This window comes from Crinia signifera, chromosome 4 (genome assembly GCF_055691185.1).
Source record: "Crinia signifera chromosome 4, ASM5569118v1, whole genome shotgun sequence".
In the NCBI taxonomy this organism is placed as follows: domain Eukaryota; kingdom Metazoa; phylum Chordata; class Amphibia; order Anura; family Myobatrachidae; genus Crinia; species Crinia signifera.
Window position 1 is genome coordinate 195,955,432 of NC_139220.1, and position 6,186 is coordinate 195,961,617.

Below are 6,186 nucleotides of genomic sequence, written 5' to 3' on the forward strand. Positions count from 1 at the left end.
GTTGTAATAAACGACCATTCGAAACCACTTTTTGTTTTCTTCTCTTTTTGTTTTTCTTCTAAGAGATCATTTCTTGACATAGTGGATACCATATCATTGGTGGCATCGACTACGTTTTTACAATACCCTGAGGCAACAAATTTATTAGTCATTTCTTTTGCTTGTTCTGAATATAGTCCCACATCAGAACAATTCCTTCTAATCCTTCTAAACTGGCTGCCTGGGATCGATTGCAGCCAGTTGTGATGATGACAACTATCGGCCCTCAGGTAAGTACCGGGAGGCCTTAATGCAGATTTCGAGGTGAAATGGTTCTTGTGAATGATCTGAGCACTGTCACTTTAATAGAGCACTGTCACTTTAAAACTGTATTCTGCATGATGCGTTTTTTACTGTGATAAATCTGTATTAGAGACCATTGATATTTTAGATCATATGCACGATTTTAAAGTGGATTTTATTATTACAGACATAAGTAGCACGAAAACACTGTTTACAAAACGAATCTGTAAACAGCAAAGACGCTATTCCGGAAGTGATGTCACAGCAAGCAATGGACACTGGGAGAGGTAGTCCCCAGAGCATCACAGAGAACTACAAACCGGAAATGACATGACGCCCGGCTGCTGCACCACAAGGAATCATGGACAATGTAGTCTGGCTGTGTATAGGATTCAGCTGTGTGCGGCAGCGCGGCGCGCGAATGTGGACACTATTTAAAGCCAGAAGCCTGTCACATCATGTATACAGCATCAGGACCTTGAAAAAGACCCCTGTAACGGGTTGAAACGCGTTGGTTGATAAGGCAGTGGGCGGAAGGTAGATCCAGCTGATTTTGCACAGAGCACGGGCACTTTACACCAGGAGCAGGGAGAAGCAGCTATCACCCGGGAGATTCTGCAGATCATATGCTCTACTTGAACTGTGTTTGTATACCGGTTCACACCCCCTCTGGTAATTTCACTAGAAAGCCATCCTAACCACTGTCATATTTGATGTGATGAATTTTTTTATTTGTATCGATGTTTTTAATAGATGTTTTTAGATGTTGTGATTAAATACTTCACTATATATCTTCTTCTCCATTTTTCATTCCGGAGACACATATACCTCTGGATTGATGTATGCTCGAATCAGCGCAAGCTAAGTGATACCTTTGAAATTTCTTTTTTGCAGGGCCAGAGTGTTGTTGTAAACCTCATTGTTTTTATGCAATTGCGATTATTGTAATGTATAATGATTTATGCTATGATTTTTTCTGACAAACTACTTACCTTTCCATAATTCTGCAGGTGATTCAGGATATGGGTGTGAAACCTGGCTCATGACACATCTGCGTAACCCACACGGCCCTTCACAGCACTGCTATAGCACTGCACACATTGCTACCCACAATGTTGTGGCGTGCACCTTTGGAGTGCTGAAAGGTTGTTTTCTGTGTTTGGACTGGTCATCAGGAATCCTGCTTTATCAACCCAAAAAAGTAGGGATGATGATCATCCAGGCTTGCTGCATGCTTCACAACATTGCCCTGGGCCAAGGCAATGAAGGGCTAGAAAACTTTGCAGCAGTCGTGGAGGAGCCTGTAAGCCTGTGTGATTCACAATACAATCATACACCAGTATTTCTAAGGTGATATCACCAAAATTTAAATTGTTTTCAATTATTATTTTGCCCTAAAATACTACACACTGCAAAAACTATCTGGGTGCCAAAATATAGGGGAATGATGCCCACCCTTGAGAAGTACTTGATATGTGAACAACATAATTGATGGTAGGTTAATATTAAAAAAGTAAAAATATCATGAAATAATGTCCCAAAAATTGTGTTATGCAAGTGTTTCTCCATAAATATTATTAGGTATAGCACATTAAATGTGTCAAAAGCTATTATGTACTATATGTACATGAGATTTTATTGTTTATTTTCTCTTGCTATTGGTACATCCCATTTATGTTGCCATTTACTGTAGGTTTTCTTTTGAATTTCAATGTGATTACCTTGTTAGTAATCAATGTACTCTATATATTATTCTACAATATATAAACAAAACACACCATTTACATTTGTACACAGTTAGATTTATTATGAGTCATGTGTGGCCATATTTCGGCCCAATGCAGAAAAACTGCAAACACATAATTGTTTTTTAATCCTAAACGGTGCCACATGGTCTTTAGGTCGACACAACTATGGTCGACATACATTGGTTCAACCACTGCAGGTCAACAGGCCTTAGGTCGATATAGACAAAAGGTTCACATGCCTTCGGTCAACAGGGCCATAAGGTGGACACATGCATGAGGTCGACATTGGGAAGGTAAACAGGCAAAACGTTGACATGTGTTTTTTTTTCTTTTGGTGCCAACATGTGCCAACAGTCACTCTTTCAGGCACTACCATCCACTAGGGTCTGGTGTAAGAATATACATACAGACAGTGGCAGATGCTCAAATTAGTTCAGTAAAACTTTTCAGGTGCATGCAAAGGAGGGGTTAATACTTAGTAAGTAACAAGACATTGGTTCCCCCGGCACACTGAATAGTTTTAGCAACCAGATAATAGAATTCAGAGATATTGTTTACATATACCTGCACAGGTGTATGATATGCCCCCAAGCCGCGTCAAGGCTTCTCTGTATATTGGGGGTCCCTAGCGCTATATCTAGGTGCAGGGTGCGGCACCCCAAAAACTATCATAAGCTAGGAGGCCCAGTGCGGCATGCCAGTGAGATACTTAGTGTTAATAATTAGTGATAGGAAGCCGAAGCTATACATAAAGAGATAAATCAAATGTAATTAAAATGCACCTAGATATAGCGCTAGGGACCCCCAATATACAGAGAAGCCTTGACGCGGCTTGGGGGCATGTCATACACCTGCGCAGATATATGTAACCAATATCTCTGAATTCTATTATCATGTAGTGTTCAAGATTGGTTGCTAAAACTATTCAGTGTGCCGGGGGAACCAATGTCTTGTTAATTACTAAGTATTAACCCCTCCCTTGCATGCACCTGAAAAGTTTTACTGAACTAATTTGAGCATCTACCACTATCTGTATGTATGTTGTGAGAGGCAGAAAGGAGCTTGTATTAGGCGGAGATGCAGGTCCTGATATGCCACATGGAGTAGTCTGGGGTTGCTCCAAGGTAGGTAGCTCTTAGTTCAGTTATACCAAGTAAGGAGCCATTATCATGTGGCTCCTTGCTGACTAATTGCAGACCCAATTTAGGGTAACGGTGGTGTGGGGTGTGGTGCCCCTGGACTGGTTGGGCTGGGTGGCTTTAGTGCAGCATGCCCTTACATTCTATTAACACTTTTCCCTCACTAACACTCTCTCTCTCTTATTTTAATCACATTTCATTTATCTCTTTATGTACGGTGTTGACTATGTTAACAGTTGGCTTTAAAACAAAACACAAAAACCCATGTACACCAGTGGAATGTGGACCTTGGCAATGTAAAACTAATGCATGTGTCGACCTTATGACCCTATCAACCTTAGTCATGTTGACATTTTGTGTGTGTTGACCTAAGGCCTGCCGACCTTCACCAATGCACAAATGCAGAAATAACCGAAATGGCAAATCGAAAGATTGTAAAAACATTGTAACAAACTAATAAGCAGTGTTGTCAACATTTATGCCATGCAACTATTTCTTGCGTTCTTGCCTGCCATGGCCACGACTTGCACTTCTGGTTGCACCACCTCGTGTGTTCAGGCTGCGCCGAGGTGGAGTAAGTGGAGATGTGCTGACAGGGGTTGTTGAGAAGCTGTTGATAGTAGCTTTGCTTGCTGTGACTCTGCAAATGAGTGTGCAGGCCCACCAACGCATTAGTCTGGGCTTTAACAGCCTCTGTTAAGTCACACATCCTCCTATCAAGATTAGCAGCCATTTGTATGCCTGTGCCTTTGGCAACGCGCGTTGCTTGTGCCACTTTACACATTTGATGCTAAATGGAGTGTAGTTGTTTCCCTATACTTTCTAGTTGTGTAGTTTGGTTGTTCATAAATGTGATTTTGCTTTCCCCAAAAACTATAGATCGATCGGGTTAATCAGTCTGCTGTGGGTGCACGCGGGGCTGGGGAGGTTGTACAATGGTATCAGATGTTTGTTAAGTTATTTGTGGTGTACTCTCTTCATCAGGCTGTAACGGAGCCACATGTTCAAGGATAATGTCAATATCCTGATTTCCTTTATCAGCAAATGTGGGTGCAGACACTTGTTGGGATGTTCCTGTATAACATAAAAATTGTGTAAGTATTTTTAGGTATGTTGCTACATTGAAGAAAAAAATTGTGTGTTTACATTTTTATAGACATACATGTTTTTACAGGATAGTTGTGATATTGGCCCCTCTTCTGGTTTACTTGCAAAGGCAAATTCCTTCTCAAATGGACAATACCATGTGTATTGCAGGTGGGGCAGATGTAACTTGTGCAGAGAGAATTACAGTAGATTTGGGTGGGGTTTTACTTCAAAGTCAGATCTATATTGCAGTGTAAAAATAAAGCAGTCAGTATTTTCCCTGTAAGGAAACAAAATAACTCACCCAAATCTAAATCTAGCTGCACATGTTACATCTGCCCCACCATGGTTTTGTCCATTTGAGAAGGAATTTGCCTTTACGAGTGAACCAGAATAAGGGCCATAGTCAAGACAATTTCTTGAGGGAGGTATTTTGCCCTTTGTATAATTACAGATACTTGATTAATAAATATTAGTAGAAAATTATTGAGCAAACATATTAATGAAGTGCAACGACATTTTTTGATAGCAGTTCACATAGTTGAATGACACCAATATGGACCCAACAACATAACCCACTTTGAGGTTTGTAAAATTACTTGCATGTCAAAGTACCACAGTTTTGGTCAAAAGTACAGTGTTGTTATCTATGATGGTTTGTACTGAATGTAGGGGTTAAGGCCCCCATACACTAGCCGATTTTGGTCCGATTTCGGCCAGATCAGTCGGATCTGGCCTAAATCGGACCAAAATCGGCTAGTTTTGATGTCCCCTCAGATCCGAGGCACGGTCCCGTGCGCATCGGATCTGCGTCGGGTGGTCGGACCTGCTGCACGTCCGACCACCCGACTTGGGACCTAGTGGGGCGGTGCGGCGGTGGAGGGAGCAGGGGGGGCTGGGGACGCTGCGAGGGACACAGGCGGCATAGAGCCGGGCAGGGGGAGCCGGGAGCTGTCAGCACTGAATAAAAAAAAAAAAGCCCATACAATGAATGGGCGGCCTGTGATTGGCTGAGCGCTCTCTCAGCCAGTCAGCAATTGGCTGAGAGAGCGCTCAGCCAATCACAGGCTGCCCATTCATTGTATACAGTAGGCTTTTTTTCTAGCACTGACAGCTCCCGGCTCCCTCTGCCCGGCTCTATGCCGCCTGTGTCCCCCGCAGCGTCTGTGTCCCCCGCAGCGTCTGTGTCCCCGCAGCGTCCCCAGCCCCCCTGCTCCCAGCAGCCGGGGAAGCTCAGGGGGAAGTCGGGGGCGACTTGTCCTAAGGACAAGTCGCCCTAGTGTATGGGGGCCTTAAGAGATGAGAAACAATGCAGTAATGTGTTTTTGAATATCATCCACATTCACCAGGTGCGTCAGATTGAAGAAGTCGTGGAACCTTCTTTGGGAGGACAAGCATGCCTTCTTTCCTCTGGTGCTGCAGTAAACACAGAATATGATTAAGAAATATCAAAAAAATTGGAATTGCCATCATTGTGTGGAACATCTACAAAAATTGCATAAATATTGTCATTTCACAACTGCAACAACATTTTAACACAATTGCTTTGTTGATTGTTTTTTTTTTAAGAATTCTAAAACACAACCTTTTTTCTATCTTTTAGAAAACATGATTGTTATTTACATTATTTTATTAAAGATTTTAAATCATTCTGAAAGATTATTTGTAGCCATTGTGCAGTGGTGAGGGTTGGAAGCATGCCTCCTGCTGCTGTAGAACTACACATCACAGCATTTTTTCAGTGTAGAAAAAATACATCGTTTTTAGTCAAATAACATGCTGAGAGGTGTAGTGCTGCAGCAGCTGAATTAAAAGATGCAAGCACCTACAATAAACATGCTATAAAATAATGAGGACACTGAAGGAAAAGATGTTTAACAATAAAACATTGGAGTATCTCACCCAGGCGTTCAGGGGTTGCTGGCTGGTCC

General features: G+C 42.1%; 1 long non-coding RNA gene across 1 annotated transcript; it reads left to right on the forward strand.

Moving 5' to 3' along the window:
* Positions 1-515: 515 nt before the first annotated feature.
* Positions 516-5,767, forward strand: LOC146072497 (uncharacterized). Its single transcript, XR_014473154.1, has 3 exons — positions 516-954; positions 4,154-4,263; positions 5,605-5,767. It is a non-coding gene; the product is annotated as an uncharacterized LOC146072497 (long non-coding RNA).
* Positions 5,768-6,186: the final 419 nt, after the last annotated feature.